This window comes from Pseudorca crassidens, chromosome 11, assembly GCF_039906515.1.
Source record: "Pseudorca crassidens isolate mPseCra1 chromosome 11, mPseCra1.hap1, whole genome shotgun sequence".
Taxonomy (NCBI): Eukaryota; Metazoa; Chordata; class Mammalia; order Artiodactyla; family Delphinidae; genus Pseudorca; species Pseudorca crassidens.
The window spans coordinates 102,605,494-102,622,752 of NC_090306.1; the positions used below are offsets into that span (position 1 = coordinate 102,605,494).

The 17,259-nt window shown below is 51.6% G+C and overlaps 1 protein-coding gene across 4 annotated transcripts in view; it reads left to right on the top strand.

Moving 5' to 3' along the window:
- Positions 1-2,939: 2,939 nt before the first annotated feature.
- The window catches only part of PPARA (peroxisome proliferator activated receptor alpha), a 77,058-nt gene continuing 62,738 nt past the window's right edge, over positions 2,940-17,259 (top strand). Inside the window, exons 1-2 of one of the 4 annotated variants that reach the window (XM_067698386.1) lie at positions 2,940-3,060; positions 4,192-4,273. The gene's annotated coding sequence lies outside the window, so the exon portion shown is untranslated. Of the gene's footprint in view, positions 3,061-3,183; positions 3,487-4,116; positions 4,274-17,259 lie in introns of those variants that run through there. The other 3 variants (XM_067698384.1, XM_067698385.1, XM_067698387.1) reach the window with 3 other exon arrangements.

Genomic DNA, 17,259 nt, shown 5'->3' on the forward strand with positions numbered 1-17,259 from the left:
GCCACAGAGCGGCTCTGGACTTGCCAACAGCGAACTCTCCCTTTCTTAGTCTGTGTCCCCTGTCCCCGCTGACTTCCACCACCTGACCAGAGGGCACGCTTCCAGGAGATCAGAGGCCACTGCCCCAGCCAATGACACCCCAGAAGCACAAACTCCGTCTCATCGGGAGGCTTTGCACATCAGCAAAGGGCAAACAAGTGACCCACAGAGTTTTTGGACAGTTCCTGGAAAAGGGCTTACCTAAACTGCAGGGCAAACAGGCAGACTTCTGTCTGGTGCGTGGACCCAAGACCTGTAGGAGACACTTCGCCCCTGCAGGGGTCAAGGCCAGCTTCTGAACACAGATGGCTGACGTCACCTGCTTGCACATTCAGGGTCTAACCTGTTGCCTGGTATCTAGTGGCAGGAGCCTCCTCCTGCTATGCCCTTCTCCTCTTCTGAATGTCCCACTTCCTGATTTCCCCCTGGAGGCCAAGGGAGAGCCTCGGCTGCTCTAGTGGAATTGGGTACATCTGGGAGTGGCTCAGCAGGGCAGGTGTGGGCGGCACAGACCCGCTTCCATTCCTGGGCTCTGCAACTGGCCAGTGTGACCTGGTGCAGGGGGCGGGGGGCCTCTGTGCCTCAGTCTCCCTATTGTAATGTGGGCACAAGAATAATTATTTCTCCAAACATCTTCAAGATTAGAAAATGTGAAACAGGACCTGAAACAGCATCAGCACCAAATAAATGGAAGCTATGAACTAAGACGCACGGGCCCCCAAGTGCCCCTAGTACTTACCAAGGAACCTGAGGACCTCAGGTGATGCTCAGATGCATATTCAAGAGCACTGATTTGCCCCTGAAGTTACAAGTTTCTGCTCAGTCCCTGCACAGGAGGCTGTCTAGGTTGTTGTACTGCCTACACTTCATCAGTGCTGAAAGCAGTGGTAGGTGGGGGGGACTTCCAGGAGCTGGGGGCAGGGAGGGGGATGTCCTTTGTGACAGTTCCTCCTGGGTGTGACATGTTTTTCACAGCTAACAGAAGTCTGCTCAAGGTAAAAAGGGGCAGCATGTATGGAGCCCTTTCATGAATATTCCCAAGAGATGTTCTGAGCATCCTTCTTCTTCCTTCCTGGGGAAGGGGAGGCAAGGGGCTGGCTGAGAACATTTGTTCAAAGGTGATAGATTTCGTCACACGCGTGAAAAACAAGTTTTCTCTCCCTAAAACCTTGGGAGCCCCAAGAACCCAAGAACATTATTTCTTTATGTCTGCTGGGTGTACACAGTACTCTGTTGACCCCTATGCAGCTTCCTTTGCCCTTGTTCAAAACAATTTTTACCAGGTCTTTCCAAGTGCCGGATTTACCTGGGTTTATGGCAGACCATCGTGGTGCATCTGGGAAAAGAAGTCGACACCCCTTGTTTGCACTCTTGGTTCTTGACAGCATGGGATCTGGGGTATGTCAGGTGACATCTCTGAGACCCGGACGCCCTCATGAGGACATGAGCTCGGTAGGGGCCCCTAGCTGCATAAATAAATAATACTGTTGCCTGCCCAGCCTATGAGATATCCAGGATATAATGGACACGGATCACTTCGTAAACTCTGAAACAGAATACAAAAATTGTCCATTACTATATAGCGTGTGCAGTAAGAGTTGGGCTTGTCAGTGTGTTAGTGGGAAGGTTATGTGAGTGTCTGCTGGGTGGGGCAAAGTTCATCACAGGTATGGGGCCAATCAGCAAGGGTGAGCTTAAGACCTATGTGAAAGGGTCCGGTACGGCCGGGTCTCCAGCGTCTCGGTGAACTGCGGGGATTTGTTTGGAGCTGTTTCGGGCCCGGAGTAGGTCCTCCAGGGCGCTCGCCGCTACAAAGAGAACAGTGGCCGGAGCAGCGGGAGGGCAGGGAGCAGGGCCGCATAGCACACATTTCGTTCCCGCAGGAGCGGCGTCCTGATGCGCAGGCACCGGGGGCTTTGTGCATTCCGCGCGAGGAGCTCGGGCGTCGCCGCGCAAACAAAGCCGCTTTGCAGCTCTCGCTCTTGCTCTCCGCCATTGGCTGCCGGGCCGCGACCTCCCCCCTGCGCTGGCAGAAGCCCAGCGCCTCGGCTGGGCACAAAGTCAGCCCCTCACCCTTGCCGCATGGGGGGAGGGGCAGGCTCTCTGACAGCCCGGGGTGGGGTGGGCTGGTGGGGAGGGCGGTTGGTCGGAGTAGACAGCTCCTCCCGGCGCCCGGCCCCTTTGCCCTTCACTCTTCTGGGTCCCCCGCCCGCCGCACTCGCCGCGGCAACTCCGCCACCTGTTGACGCGTCCTCCCAGCTTGCGTCCCCTTTCTTCTCTTGCATTCTGGGCTCCCCCGGACAAGGTCCTTCCCCGCCCGCCCCCAGCCCCGCGCTCTCCCCAGACTCGAGGGCATCCGCGCTTAGGTGCCCGGTCTAGACCAGCTCATCGCACAGACTGGCAGAGCCGGGCTCCCCGAGGGAGGAGGGGCCTCGCCAGCGTGGCCTGGGCCCCGGACGGGAACCTCCACCCTTCCCGCAGCCTCGCGCCCGCCCCTCCTAGATTTCAGCCCTTCCCAGTGCACGGGGTCGGACGCTCGCCTATCCCCAGCCGCACGCGGTGTGCCATCGCGGCGCTGGGTCCACCCGCCCGGTGACCTTGGCGGTCCCTCCGCCTCCCCGGCCTCAGTTTCCCCCAGGTGCTGCAGCAGTGGGGCCGGCGGTGGGAGCCCCCGAGAGCGGCCCCACCCCCGTCCCCGCGGGCATCCAATCGGGCGCCGCCGTCCGGGGGCTGTGTCCAGCGCGGGGCGGGGCTTCCCGGCGGGCCACCCGCGCGAGCCGCCCCAGCGGCCCGGCTGGGGCGGGGGACTGAGGGGCGGCGCGTGCCGCGGGGGCGCGGCTGGCACGGTTGCGGGGAGGCGGCGCCGGGCATGGGCCGGGGACGCGACGGCCCCACGGCAGGGGCAGCGAGCGGCGGGGGCGGAGGCGGCCGCTAGCGCCCTGCCCGGCGCCGCCTCCCTCGGAGCGCTCGCCCCGCGGACCGGCAGGCGGCGGACCGGCAGGCGGAGGACCGCGGCCCCAGGTGCCAGGCGGCGGGCGGGAGCGCGCGGGGGCTCGGGGGCCGGGCTCCCCCCACCTCAAGACCCAGAGCGGCGGCGGACTGGGAGGGGCTGGGCGGCGCATGCGCGGGGCCCGGGGCGCGGGGCGAGGGCGCTTGCCTCGGGCTCGTGCGGGGGATCCCGGGGCCCTGGGGGCCGCCCCTTGCTCGGCCTCCCTCCACGCGCCCGTGGCCTGCCGGGAGCCTCGGCGTTCACAGCTGTCGGTGGGGCTGGGACCTGGGCAGAGGTCGAGGCCCGGGACCTCAGAGACACTGGGTCCTCAGGTTGTCCCCCCGGAGAGAAGGCCCACCAGGCGGGGGCATCAGGCGCGCCCTTCTTTCTGCGTGGTCGAGCTTGGGCGTCACCGACTGGGGGCGTTTCCCGAGAACGCCGGGGATCCCCTAGGCCAGGTAGCCGGCGGTCCCGGCAGACTGACCCTCGTGCGGCTGGCGGCCGAGGTCCAACGGGAGAGACACACGCGGCTTAGTCCACCTTTGAGGAACTGCCCCACTTTGCGCCTGGCGCAGTCGGGCGATGCAGACGGGACGGGCCGGGCGAGCCCAGGGCAGTCTCCGCCGCGGGACGTTCTCCCGATCCCGGGGCCCGCGGGTCTGGCGCGGGGCTTCCGAGCCCGGGTCTCCCCTAGTCCCCGGCCACGCATGGCTGTGTTGGCGGAAGTCCGGAGGGTCGGTTCTGCCCTCACGGCCTCCCCAGACTAACAGGGAACAACTGCGCGCCCGTGCTTTCCTCGCCTTTTTAAGTTTAAAGCCTGGAGCCGTGCCCCGAATGTCAAGGTTCTTTCTAAGAAAAGTCCACGGTTGTATAATGCCTTGGATTTCGCGGGGCGCTCTGGGACGTTCGGGGCTGCATGCCTACCCCCATCCCAGCCACCCCTCCCCAAACCAGGGAGCCCCTCCTCCCCCAGGGCTGCTTGGGAAGGGGTGCGTGGCCCGGGAGGGGGGGCAGGGTTTTCCTGGGGACGACCCTGCCACACCGTAGCCATTGAAGACGCAGGGTCACGGTGACTTTCCTCTTTCAAGGTGGTGGAGAGTTGGGGAGAATCCAGAGGACATATCGTTGTAATCATTTTCGTCCTTTACCTTCTTACTGCCAAGGCTGCTGTGAAAGGCCCTGCCTCTGCTGTGAAGTAACAGTTTGTGGCCAGACAAGTCCAGAACCAAGACGTTGTCATCACAGGTAAATAGAAGGTTTGATTTACTTATTTTTCCAGACTGAAATAGTTAAGTCCTTACTTCCATTGCCCTACAGACTAGCAATTTGGGGGTTAATTATTACCTTGTGATGCAACGGGTTAGATCTATTTTCATTTCTTTGAAAGTAAGATGAATGTGGATAGATTCCCTTTTAAGTTCTGAAAACTTTATTCTGTCAGTTTTACTGGGAACTTCCTTTCTTTATGGCAGGCAGGTTCCACGTCATTTAAAACTAGGTAATAAAACTGTGAGAAATGTTTTCACTTAACAGACACTTAAGTGACAGATGCTGACAAGTAAAGAGCACCATGCCTTCTCTTAGCTGTTTTAATTCCAGTCTGAAAATCAAGCAGATGGCTTGCTGAGCTAGTTGGCCAGGTCTAGAACTGCCACCAGCCAGGACAGTGATACCCTGGAGCAGTGGGCCTATGGTACAGATTGAGTGGTCACTGTGTGTGAGGGGCCAGACAGTGAGCTTGACAAACTTCTATACAACTCTGAAGCAATAGAAAATCAATTGACCATAGAAAAAATGTTTTCCCTCTTCTCACGTCTTGAACGTTTAAAAGTTATTCCATAAAATCATAAAATAATTCTTGTTACGAGCTCAGGTTTGTCCACAGATTTTTTGGGGAGGGGCTGCATTGGGTCTTCGTTGCGGCGAGCGGGGGCTACTCTTCGTTGCGGTGTGCGGGCTTCTCATTGCGGTGGCTTCTCTTGTTGCGGAGCACGGGCCCTAGGCGCGCGGGCTTCAGTAGTTGTGGCTTGCGGGCTCTAGGTGCGCAGGCTTCAGTAGTTGTGGCGCACGGGCTTAGTCGCTCCGCGGCATGTGGGATCTTCCGGGACCAGGTCTCAAACCCGTGTCCGCTGCATTGGCAGGCGGACTCTTAACCACTGCGCCACCAGGGAAGCCCCTGTACACAGATTTTTAAGCGTAGTATGTGTATGCAGGAGAGAGAATGAGAGAGAGAGGAGAGGAAAAAGGTGTTTCTTCTATATAAACTAGTTTGTAATCTGTTTTATTAACCATTAGGTTATGAAAAGTCTTCTCATGTGAATAAATGTGTTTGCACTTTATTGCAGTTTTATCATTTTAAATGTCTATATCATATTTCATTGTGTTTGGATACAATAATTATTAGGCCAATCCTTTAACATATGTATATTTTAAAATTCTTTTAGTCTGTGAATGTTTACTGAATTTTCAGCTGCTCAGTATTGAGAAAGGCAACTGGGGATCTGCTCATGAAGCTGACTCTTACACCAGAATATAAGAAGGGAGCTGAAAGTGGATGAAACTGGGGCGCAGAAAGGGAGACTGTTTTTGCCGCAGCACCTCGTGGTTTAGGGGTTGGTAACCAGGGGTCTTTTCCTTGTGTGTTGTTCTGTGGGCACCTGTGTTTTTATAATAAGGATTCTTTAAGTAATCTTCTTTAAAAAACTTTTATTAGGGCTTCCCTGGTGGCGCAGTGGTTGAGAGTCTGCCTGCCGATGCAGGGAACACGGGTTCATGTCCCGGTCTGGGAAGATCCCACATGCCGCGGAGTGGCTGGGCCCGTGAGCCATGGCCGCTGAGCCTGTGCTCCTCAACAGGAGAGGCCACAGCAGTGAGAGGCCCATGTACCGCAAAAAAAAAAAAAAACAAACTTTTATTAAAATGTTTCTTTGCTTACTGTAAACAGATTTTAAACATGCCACGTTTCTCTCTTTCCTCTCTCAGTCTGTGTGTGAATGGATATATTCTTTTTTTAATAGTTTTTATTTATTTTTTAAATTTATTTCATTTATTAATTATTTATGGCTGAGTTGCGTCTTTATTGCCGCGCACGCGGGCTTTTCTCTAGTTGCGGTGAGCGGGGGCTACTCTTCGTTGCTGTGCACTGGCTTCTCATTGCAGTGGCTTCTCTTGTTGGGAGCACGGGCTCTAGGCGCGCGGGCTTCAGTAGTTGTGGCACGCAGGCTCAGTAGTTGTGGCTCGCGGGCTCTAGAGTGCAGGCTCAGTAGTTGTGATGCACGGGCTTAGTAGCTTCGCGGCATGTGGGATCTTCCCAGACCAGGGCTGGAACCCGTGTCCCCTGCATCGGCAGGCGGACTCTCAACTACTGTGCCACCAGGGAAGCCCCCCCGGATGTATTCTTAATGGCAAATAGGATGAGTGTCTTAACTTCCAAGTGGCCGGTGTTTGGGGTGAACGTTTGTACTAATTTTGTTGCATCGCAGTTAGAGGATGTGGCTTTTTGGGAATTTAAGGGCCTCTGTTTTTATTTCTGGTTTTGGTGGCTTGGTATAGGCTTCATAGACACTTCAAATAAAGCCATAGCTTCTGTTTGTAGGATAGACATTTGCTGTGTCTGTTACTTCTGCCTTCGTAATTACATAGAACCAGCTAGCTCACGTCTAAGCCCATGTGGTTAGGGAAAATTAGGCAAAGGATTTTAATTTCCAACTTGGTGTGAAGACAGGTTTAAGGTAAGAACCAAACAGGAAAAGCCCTAGATGTCCCAGTGGACCTGATTTAAAAGAACTTGTTTCTTCTTCCAAGTATTTCTGTCACTTGCGTGCAGTGATGTGTATGTACTGTGGGTAACAGACATCACCTAGTCTGGTTTGCTTGTTGTTTGGAGGTGTGTTCATTCTTTGCTTCTAGAGTATTTAATTAGTATCTCGTTGTAGCAATATTGTGGAAGGGTTTATGCACTTCAAAAGGTGAAGCGATTACTCCTTACTAAGTCAGACCTATTATTAGTTATTTTGGTAGTTGAGCTGCATTTGTTTTGAGGTCGGCATATAGTACCAGAAAAAGTACTTGAGGATTTTGGTTTGCATCAGGGATGCAGCTTGACATAATGGAAGAGGTGTTAGGTCATCCCCAGGTTTGATTCTCATCCCTTCGAGGCAGGCTGCCGGGCCTGGGGATCTCTGTTCACCTCTCTAAATGCTGTTTTCTCATCACAAAACGGAGTTCCTCTCCTTTCCACCTCTTTGAAGGGTTGGGAGTCTCCAAAGTGGTGGCTTGGGCTTCCCTGGTGGCACAGTGGTTGAGAGTCTGCCTGCCAATGCAGGGGACACAGGTTCGTGCCCCGGTCCGGGAAGATCCCACATGCCGCAGAGCAACTAGGCCCGTGAGCCACAACTACTGAGCCTGCGCGTCTGGAGCCTGTGCTCCGCAACAAGAGAGGCCGTGATACTGAGAGGCCCGCGCACCGTGATGAAGAGTGGCCCCCGCTTGCCACAACTAGAGAAAGCCCTCGCACAGAAACGAAGACCCAACATAGCCAAAAATAAATAAATTTAAAAAAACCAAAGTGTTGGCTTATGTGAAGACTCTTTGTAGCAAGTAAAAAGGCATACTTAGCCCAGGCAGCGTCTTAAAGAAGCACACCTTGTACTGCCTGCCTCTCCCTGAGCCGGATTTGGTAACTGTCACTTTTGCTCTGACCGTTTGGTGATTTTTCAAAGGCTTTTGGAACGAAGCACATCCCCCACCCCAAATATACACTTCTTTTCATTTTTGAGTAGGTAATCGAGAGTCCTACACCAGTAAGAACAAAACTGTCCTGAGTGGGTTTTGTTTTCTCTGCACATGGATATGCCCTCAGGTTTATTTATTTATTTATTTACTTATTTATTTACTTATTTATTTATTTATGGCTGAGCTGGGTCTTCGTTGCTGCGCACGGGCTTTCTCTAGTTGTGGCGAGTGGGGGCTATTCTTCATTGCGGTGTGCGGGCTTCTCATTGCGGTGGCTTCTCTTGTTGTAGAGCACGGGCTCTAGGCACTCGGGCTTAGTAGTTGTGGCACGCGGGCTCTAGAGCGCAGGCTCAGTAGTTGTGGCGCACGGGCTTAGTTGCTCTGCGGCATGTGGGATCTTCCCGGACAAGGGCTCGAACCCATGTCCCCTGCATTGGCAGGCAGGTTCTTAACCACTGCGCCACCTGGGAAGTCCCTGCCCTCAGGTTTTGATGGTGGTATATTTTGCATTTGTCCTGACTCCCGTATCCCTAGACCATGAAAACAACTGTTCCTCATCCTTGGAGGGTCTGCGGAGATGCAGGCTGGGTGAAATCTTCCCCCACCAGGGCTGCTTCTGGGTGCTGCCCTACCTCACTTTCCCCGCTGAGTCCACCTTGATGAGAACGGAGTATGTGTTAGTCAGTTCTGCCCAGCTGGTCCTGTATACTGAGTAGGCCCTCCACATCTGCAGGTTCTGTATCCACCAGTTCAACCAACCATGGATTGAAAATATGCGAGAAAAAAAATTCCAGAAAGTTCCAGAAAACGAAACTTGAATTTGCCACGTGCCATAAGTATTTACCTAGCATTTACATTGTATTCGCAACTATTTACATTGCATGTATGTTGTATTAGTATCGTAAGTAATCTAGAGATGATTTAAAGTATACAAAGGTTGTGCGTAGGTTATGTGCAAACACTCACCTTTTTATATAAAGGACTTGAGCCTCTACAGATTTTGGTATCCCCAGGGGGCCCTGGAACCAGTCCCCTGAGGATGCTGAGGGAGGACTCTGAATGTTCATTGAGCGAATAAGAGATGAACAGATGAACAGAATTTAATTCAACAAGAATTTATCGATTTTTTTTCTTTTTACAGTACTCAGGTATGGGTGGGAGCTGGCTGGGGGGGACTTAGAAGTATAGCAGGGGGCCTGCCCACCGCAAGAGGGTTTCCCCTTGGCATTTTGCAGTTTCCCTCGAACCTCGGATGGCGAGAGCCCATCCTTCCATCAGCACTAGACCGGTGTGTTCCTGCGCGCCATGCTGGACTCCCACACGTCGCTCCCATGGCATAGGTGTTATAAAGGTGGCAGCTGCAGTTCAAATTATTCTGTTTATAATTATCAGTAGATTTGGGGTATGTTAAACATTAAATAGACTTTTTATGAGATGGCCTGAGCATCTAATTAAATCAAATGCTCTTTCTTTCTGCAAGATCATGGATTCTAATTCCAAACAACTGACTCAGAAGGAAAGAAGTGTGTTTAAACATTTGGGAGTTGGGAAGTGTTTCTATTTAACGGGGCAAGGGTCCTGCTGGCCCTCCAGTTGTGGAGATAAGATAGGCACAGGAGAAGTTAGTGAAAGCATTGGAGAGGTTTAAGTCTTCTGTGTTCCAGACACAGCACTCATCCGACTGCTTTTAATTTTTTTTAATTTTTAAAAAATGTTATTGAAGTATAGTTGATTTACAATGTCATGCTAATTTCTGCTGTACAGAAAAGTGACTCAGTTATACGCGTATATATTCTTTTTCATGTTCTTTTCCATCATGGTTTATCACAGGATATTGCATATAGCTCCCATCCGACTGCTTTTATTTTGCTCTATTTAAAGAGGTTTGCAGAGAAAGAGGAGTGGCTGTTTCTGTTCCGATCCGCTTGCTTTTCCACTTTTAACTCAGAGGTCACAGGTACACCTTTGAAAAAGGATCACCTGAATAGGAAGAGTTAGGAAAGCAAAGGCAGAATGCATTGCCTCAAAGCTTCTGAAGCTTACATGAAAGACTGGAAATGGTAATACGGTTAAGTAAACAGTGTACTGTAGTTCTTTCCCCCACCCGCCCCGACCACTTTTAAGAGTGAGTGAGGCACCAAGCTCCCTGCAGCCATGTGTAACTGAACAAGTCTGTGGTTATGTGATAACCACACTGAGGTGACAAATCGCCACGTTCTAGTAAAAGAGATTCAGTTATTTAGAAGTTGGCATGTGGCTGCCTCCCTCCCTTTCAGAAACAGTCTAAGAAATGGTTAGCCTGACGTGTATTTAAGTACATATTTACAATGAAGCAATAAGGCTTGTAAAATACAGGATTGCAGAATCAAGCGACAATCAAATCTTGATCTGAAATCAAGTTTTCTTCTATTACCTAGCTGTTAGATGGGATTTTTTTTTTTTTTTTTTTTTTTTTTGCGGTACACGGGCCTCTCACTGATGTGGCCTCTCCCGTTGCGGAGCACAGGCTCCGGACACGCAGGCTCAGCGGCCATGGCTCACGGGCCCAGCCGCTCCACGGCATGTGGGATCTTTTCAGACTGGGGCACGAACCCGTGTCCCCTGCATCGGCAGGCGGACTCTCAACCACTGCGCCACCAGGGAAGCCCGGGATTTTTTTTTACCTGAAGAATTTTTAGAAGCATTTTCAGGCAGTGTTCCTTCTTGCACAAGTTGACATCTATTAGGCTGCCAGCATGAAGAGTCTTTTCCCCTCTGTCTAGGCTTACGAATGAATTTGATCCATTCTAGGCAGTAGTCCCATTTTGTGGGACAGCTTGATAAGTGGGTTAGTGTCTTATTTATTCACTGTCCACTCACTTTATTTCTGGTTTTCTAACTGTGTGTTGGGGATGGGATTAACAGGACTGATGTGTAAAAGGAAAATTGTTCCGAGAAATTTGAAATTTCCTTTCAATAGAAGCATGTCTTGGTGTGTGGAAGTTATTTATAACACAAACAAAAGGGTAGTGTTTGATGTGTTTACGGCATCCTTGGATTTTAGGGTTCGTGGAGGGAGTATTTTGCTTGGTGATTACAATCACCTTTTTTGCCCACTTTGAAACCCGTTGCAGAATCTGTCACCAGCTCTAGGCAAGGGGGACTCCTGCCCCATCTTTGCAGAGCCCTCCCGGTGGTTCACAGCAAGCAGTCCCAAGCACATGGAGGTTCAGAAAATGACCTTCCTTCTTGCCTTTCTTAGAAAAGCTCACTTGTCGAGAGCCCTTTCCAGAAAGGAAGTCATTCTATTGCTGTAGTTCTCAAATCATAAAAATAAACCTCATCCATTACGTTCAGTGCGGGGTCCTGAGAGAGATGAGTAGTTAAAAAAAAAAAAAACCCACAAAATTCAATTGTGCAAAAATACTCACGGCGGGAGCTTGACGGGGAGCGATCTCCTAAAGAGAAGACTTCGAGAAAGAGAAGAGTCGTGAAGAGAAAGGCTTGAGAATGTTGGCACGCAGTGAGGGCTGATGCTTGAGAGAAAAGACCAGCACAAACAGGGCGAAAAGGATGTGTGGAACAAGATGACGGAAGATTGTGAGGGTGGAAATGTTGGTGTCTGAGCCAGAGACAGGAGGTCCTGGACCTGGGGAGGGAGGAAAGGTCAGGGTGCTTGCCCGCACTCGGGCGGGGGAGAGGGAGGATGGACGTAGATTGAGGGATCCTAGTGGTGGTGGGAGCGCGACCCACCCTCCACCCGAGCAGCCTGGAAACCAGAGATTGTAACCGCCCGCCAGCACCGGGGCAGGAAGCCCCGATCCAGCGCTGGTGTGTTGAACCGAAAGCGGAGGGTTCCCATCCTGGCCGAGGGTGACAGCGACTGGCGACAGGAGGAAGGGTTAAGTGGGAAGCGTTCAGTGAAGAGAGGAGCAATTCTTTCCAAGTCCCGGCTTTGTGTGTGAATATCGGTACCTAGCAGGACACAACGTTGTCAATCAATACTTCAATAAAATAAATTTTAAAAGAAGAGTATCTAGCGGGTTATCAATATAAGGAGAGAAAATAGGGTCTTTCACTCTGGAAACCAAAACTTATCGACTGTTTTCCTGCTATTTTCTCTTCACTTAGATGAGTCTAACAGAGTTAGCTTTTCGTGTCTAGGTCAGAAGCCTAAGTGAAAGTGAGTATCTAACCACATTCAAGGACGGCCAATAATCTTTAACACTAATAGGGGCACAAGCCTCAAGAGAAAGAAGATTCTAGAAGGAAAACCCATCGCCAAGAAAGCAAATAAATCCATGGCTGATTCACAGACTGATGGAAGGACACAAAACCTTGGACGGGCTCAGTAACTCTGGAACGAATGAATTCAAACGCAGGCCTTTCTTCGTCAGATAAATCATTTTCTGGAAGGTGTTTCAGAAAGATTCATGCCCAATTCTGATATCAGGTCTGGTACGGTCTCTTTGAGAATGAGACCTCTGAAAGGCAAGAGGTAGTAAATAAAATTTAGAAAAGGAATGACTTTCAAGAGATGAAAAGATGAAATTCCAACCGAAGGTATCAACACCTCCATCCAGCTGCCGTCTTCGTATTTGTAGATGTGAAGTTACAATGAACCAGGGCAATGGAAGTTCACCGAAGTTGTACTTTGTCATTGCTGTCATGACCCCGGGCCCCACGTCCACCAGCCTTCCTGACATCACCCAACCCTCCCGGAGACTCAAACTCAGACTGTCCGGTTCTGAGCCCCACTGAGTTTTCCTCCCCATCCGATAAGTGGCCTCCAGGAGGGCAGGACAGGTGCAGGGTCCTGACCCACTTAGCAGCTCTCGGCCACAGACGGACCATGCATCCGCGCGCACCTCAGTTTCCTTGTCTACAAATGGGGCAAGTACTGATGCTTTGTGTGGGAGACAGTTGCCTGGTGCAGAGTGAGAAGGCTTTTTACTTTTTCATTTTTTATTTCTTTTGGCCATGCCGCACAGCTTGTGGGATCTTAGCTCCCCACCCAGGGATCCACCCCGGGCCCTTGGCAGTGAAAGTGCGGAGTCCTAACCACTGGACCGCCAGGGAATTCCCAAGGCCGCTTTAAAAAAATTTGTTTTAGTTTATTCAAGTACAGTTGATTTACAATGTCGTGTCAATTTCTGCTGTACGGCAAAGTGATTGTTTTGTATATATATTCTTTTTCCTATTCTTCTCCATTATGGTTTATCCCGGGATACTGAACGTAGCTCCCTGTGCTATGCAGTAGGACCTTGCTGTTAACGGTGTCATTGTTTCCTTGCTTGTTGTTTACTGTCCAGCCATACATGGACTCATCCTTCCTCATTTATCAGCTCCCATGGTGACTGGGAGGGCAGGGCCCTGACTCTCGGGGCCAGTGTTCTTCCTCCATGGCCAGATCCTCGTTTGTGCCTGGGACGTTCCCTCACCCTACCCCTCATCCCCACCTCACCCCCTTATCTCTACCCCCTACCCTGGAGATCTCAGCTGAAAACTTTCTTAGGGAAACCTTCCAGAACTGCCTGCCCAGTCAGGTCTCTCAGATGCAACGCCTGGCGCTTTTCCTGTAAGCTTGCCCATTACATGTTCATCTGCATGGCCTCTTGGTGAAAGTCGTTCTCCCCAATGAGTCACAGACCCCAGGGGGCAGGAAGCCACAGCTGCCCCGCTCTCCACCGCCCAGGATGTACTGCCAGCAGGTGCTGCAGGACCGGCTGGGTGAACATGCAGCTCCGGTCAGGCTACCCTACGTTTGAGATTCCTTCCAGGCTTAATCAAATGCCACCTCCTTCATGAAGCCTTCCTTGATTCCCCCCGAATGAGAGGCAGGAATTTTGTCACTCAGACACCCTATAGCATTTTTTTTAATAAGTTTATTTATTTTTGGCTGCGTTGTGTCTTTGTTGCGTGCGGGCTCTCTCTAGTTGCGGTGAACGGGGGCTACTCTTCATTGCAGTGCATGGGCTTCTCACTGCGGTAGCTTCTCTTGTTGCGGAGCATGGGCTCTAGGCGCGCGGGCTTCAGTAGTTGTGGCACGCGGGCTCAGTAGTTGTGGCTCGCGGGCTCTAGAGCGCAGGCTCAGTAGTTGTGGCGCACGGGCTTAGCAGCTCCGCGGCATGTGGGATCTTCCCAGACCAGGGCTCGAACCCGTGTCCCCTGCACTGGCAGGTAGATTCTTAACCACTGCGCCACCAGGGAAGTCCACCCTGTAGCATTTTGAATCTCTCTGACTGGACATATTCTACCTTCACCTCAGCAACTGTTTATTGAGCACTTCAGTCATTCATTCCAGAGCTCATTCATTTCTTCAGCACACCTTTCCTGAGCTCCTGCTATGTGCCAGGCAGTGTTCCAAGAGCTGGGGACAGCAGTGGAAAACGGCAGGCACCATCCCCTGCCATCAGGAAGCACTGCATTACATGACAAGCAGGACTCCTAGGTTCAGAGGAGAGGCAGGTACCCAAGCAACACGGTGCCGCGTGGTGAGAACCACTAGAAGGCCTGATGGGTGAGGCTGCCCTTCCCTGAGCCTCTCGGCGGCCAGGGGAGCAGTGGTGTTCTAACCGTGATCTGCACGTGCGGCTCAAGAAATATTTGTCCTTAAAATTTCCTTTCAACCAAAGGAACTAAGTTGGGAGAAAGGAGAAGAGCGAATAGAAGTGCTCCAAGCAGCTGTAGAGCCCATCTCAGTTCCCCCGTCGATTATCTTCTCATTTCACGTATCATGACGTGCTCGAGTGAAACCCTTTTGAACCACGTAGGTCAGCAGGATTTAAACCTTAGATGCATATTAACTCTCAGCTAATGACCTATTTTCAGAAAACACCACACATTTAGTTGCGGCGTCTGCCTTCTCTTTGTCGCTGATGTTTCCGGCATGAAAAGCAGATAAGCCCTGTGAGCAGCGATTCTGTCTTCATCACAGAAGCGTGATAATCGCTTCCTGAAAGGAGCAGGGACACGAGGGATCGAGGGATCGTGCGCGCCGTTAGCTTGACATCGTTTGGTTTCGTAGTCATGAATGAGGCGAATTAGCCCTCAGACACACGCAAGCCCCTTTCCTAGGATAATAGATGGGTGAAGCCTGTGCCTCCAGGGCTTCTGGCTTCTTGCTTTGTGGCTGGGAAGGTGGGGAGAGAGGCAGCCCTATCCTGCCCGGGAGGTTAGGAGCCCAGGAACGTCAGGCGGGAGCGGGGCTGGCTTTGGGAGGTGCCAGAGAAATCCCTCTGGCTGCCCTGCTCCACGGATGTGACGATGCGCTGGGTCGCCTTTTTAACAGCAGACTCGCCTCTTTGTATCAGGCTCCCTAAAAACCAGGCAGTGGAGATGGGTTTGGGGTCTTCTAAAAGTCAAGTTTACTGAGGTGTAATGTAATGCAGTAAAATCCATCCTTTCTGGATGGACAATTCTGTGCGTTTTGAAAAACGTCTATGGCCCACTTTCTTGCTGGTCGTCAGCAAGAGGCGCCCACGTTTCTCGGCGTGTGGCCCCTCGGTCGTCAAAGCCTGCAACGTGGCTCAAGTCCTTCTCATGCTCTGAATCTCTAGGACCTCCCCTTCTGCCTCCTTTCAGCCGGAGAAAATGCTCTGCTTTTAAGGGGCCAGGCGATTGGATTGGGCCCACCTGGATAATCCAGGCCACTGTCCCCTCTCAGGCCTGCGCCTGTGTCAGCCCCCTGTGGCTGCCGTCACAGAGCACGATCTGGGTGGCTCTAAAGGACAGAAGTGTATTGTTGTGCGGTCCTCGGGGCCGGAAGTCTGAACTCAAGGTGTCGGCAGGGCCGCCCTCTCTGAGACTCTGCGTAGACTCCTTCCTCGCCTCCTCTTTAGTTCTCGTGGTGCCCATCAACCCTTGGCATTCTTTGGCTTGTGGAAGCATCACTCCAGTCTCCACCTGTCATCACATGGCATTCTCGCTGTGTGTGTGTGTGTCCAAATTTCCACTTTTTATAAGGACACCAGTCATACTGGATTAAGGACCCACTCCACTCCGGTATAACCTCATCATAACTATATCCGCAAAGAGCCCTATTTCCAGTAAGGTCACATTCTGAAGTACTGGAGGTTAGGATGTGGACATACCTTTTTGGGGGACACAAGTGAACCCGTGATGGTACCCTCGGTCACATCTGCAGAGCCCCTTCTGCCATGCATGGTGACATAGCCATAGGCTCCAGGATCGGAGCATGGACATCTTTGGGGCCATGAACTGCCACCATTCCATGGTCGTGCCCTCATGGAACTCACAGTCTACAGGCAGCTAACACCCGCTCAAGGAGTTTCGGAGACTTGAGACCCCACTAAACATGTTCTGTTCATATTCGAAGGCGGGTGACCTGTTCAGAGCCTAGCTCTGTCAATTAGGGACGAATCTATAGCATCAAAGATAAGGAGTCATGATCAGAGGTGCCTGGTGCGTTAGGCAGCTTAGGTAGGGCTGGTCCTGGGGACCTCACACAGGGCGGTGGAAGGCTTAGGGGACAGACATGTATGAATCACAGCACCGTGGTAGCCCCTTTCTTTCCCTCCATCAGGCTGGTGCCAAGGGGAAAACACAAGTGACTGGAGGGGCTAGAGAGCCAGGGGGTAGTGGGGCCCCATGGGACTCCCCCAGCTCCGTGTCCCTGCTACAGGAGGGAAGGGTACCATAACTGTGCCTTAGTTATAATGGCAGCCTCTCCCCGACCCTCTCTCCATCTCACGTAGTGTAAGCTTTACCGGTCTGTTTCTCATCTGTTTCGCCTAGAATAGCAGCCCCACGAGGGCGGGGATACCCAAACTGGCTATCACAGGAGGCACCTAAGAATATCTGTTGAATGAACAAAGCTTTCCCTCTGCTTAGTGATCTATGCCCTCCTGCTTGTTGAAAGGATCACAGTTTTTCTGTTCTACGATTGTATTAGCATATTATTAGAAAGTTATTATTATTTGAGTAATACTGCCTGAATATGAGGAAAACCTTAAGGAACTATAATCATTTTTCTATATTCCAGTCTATGGATTTTATTGAAGAGTGCAGAATACTTCTTTGTAACTCTGGAAGTGAAACATAAAGAGGAAAATAGCCATTTCAAACTGTGGAGCTGATAAGTATTCAATGGCTTTAAAATGTTAAGCTGGAGGCCCCATTGCTAATGATGGCTTAGCGGTTTGGAAGTCAGCTCAGAAAAGGTGGACAGAATCTTTAAACATATGCCAAGGCATTGTTTATGCCAAGCTCATGAGGTGGTGAGCGGTTGCCAGGCTGAGATCTGGAGAAGGTGGAAACTTGATATTTGGGGTCATTTTGTCCCTGGGTTGTTGGCTTATTTATGGAAGAAGCACTTAAGGACCTGCATACTTCCATGGGGCTAGGAGTCAGAAGTTGAGCCATGAAGGCTCCAAGAAGGGAAGACCCTGGCAAACATCCCAAACTCTGGGTTGGGGCCCCAAAAAGCTGCCTCCTAGGAACACAGGTGACCTGGAAGTCAGTCCGTTGCTCCAGGACTAAAGGCCTGTTCTAAGTAA